Source organism: Varanus komodoensis, unplaced genomic scaffold, assembly GCF_004798865.1.
Source record: "Varanus komodoensis strain SLA01 unplaced genomic scaffold, ASM479886v1 scaffold1, whole genome shotgun sequence".
NCBI lineage: Eukaryota > Metazoa > Chordata > Lepidosauria > Squamata > Varanidae > Varanus > Varanus komodoensis.
Window position 1 is genome coordinate 63,988,770 of NW_025335268.1, and position 1,356 is coordinate 63,990,125.

The following is a 1,356-nucleotide window of genomic DNA, read 5'->3' on the forward strand; positions in this document are numbered from 1 at the left end:
GCCACCTAATGAGAAGGAAGGACTCCCTGGAGAAGAGTCTAATGCTGGGAACAATAGATGGCAAAAGAAGAAGGGGATGGCAGAGGATGAGGTGGCTAGATGGAGTCACTGAAGCAGTTGGTGTGAGCTTGGGTGGACTCCAGGAGATGGTGGAGGACGGGAGGGCCTGGAGGAGTGTTGTCCATGGGGTCTCAATGGGTCGGCCACGACTTTGCGACTAACAACAACGACATCAAGTCATATCAGTTAATTCTTTGCTCTGTGCTAGGTAGATTGCCAATAGCATAAACACATCAAAACCAGTAATAAAGGAGAAACCTAAATATACCACGCATGTTAATCAGGTATGGAATATTGACTGACTTTGTTGAATGAAAAAGAGGAGGTGGAAGTTTAGGGGAGGCAACTGAATGAAGTGGCTGAAACCCTGAGCAGAAATGCTCCATAGTGTAACGTTTTGCTGCACAGCCACCCACTTGCTTGACTTTGCAAACCTAAAAGTCAAACACTTTTTTTCCTTTTAAATATGATCAGTTGTATATACATGTTAAATGTCAAACTGGTGCAGCCTTGCTTGTCCATGAAGCTTAGGCAATATGAACCAATACATTGCAGATGCTCAGCCTTGTGCATCCCCAGAACCGAGTTCTCCAAATTGTTCCTCACAAGAGACAGATAACCTTGACCATATTAAAGCCCTTTTGTTCCTCACCTTGGTTGTTTGCCTTTGACAGCTAGTATGAATAATACTGTTGCGATGATCTCCCATGGCGAATGCCTATTAAAGGTTGTTGAGTTTTAGTTTTACCTCAAGGCTTGTAGTTCTCAGTTAGGCAGAGCACCCAAAATAGATACACACTGTTGCTAAGGGTGGTACATCACAATTCTGCCTGAAATAAGGTGGCCAACTGAAATTGTACAGATCTGGACTGTACATCAGACTACAGTAGATTTTCCACATATGTAGAAACACTCTAGCACAGGGGTGGGCAATTAATTTTCCTATGGGGCCACATGAGAAACTTTGACAGTTGTTTAAGGGCCAGACCAATACACTTACAGCTCTGCTCAATATATATCTCTATAAAAACAGTAAATGAAACATTACAATGATACAATGAAAATGTGGAGCACAGAACAACACTATTTAATGAATATTCACAAAAACATCAACATTACATGAAAAACAATAAATTCAATTCAATTTAGCAGATCCTTCAAAATAAAAGCAGTGCAGTTGTATTGCTTGCATCTATATGACGACGATATATATTTGCACTGACTTTTACTTTGCCAGTGACCTCATGCGGGCCAGTCAGGGTCAGCCATTGGCCGGATGTGGCCCGTGGGCCGTAG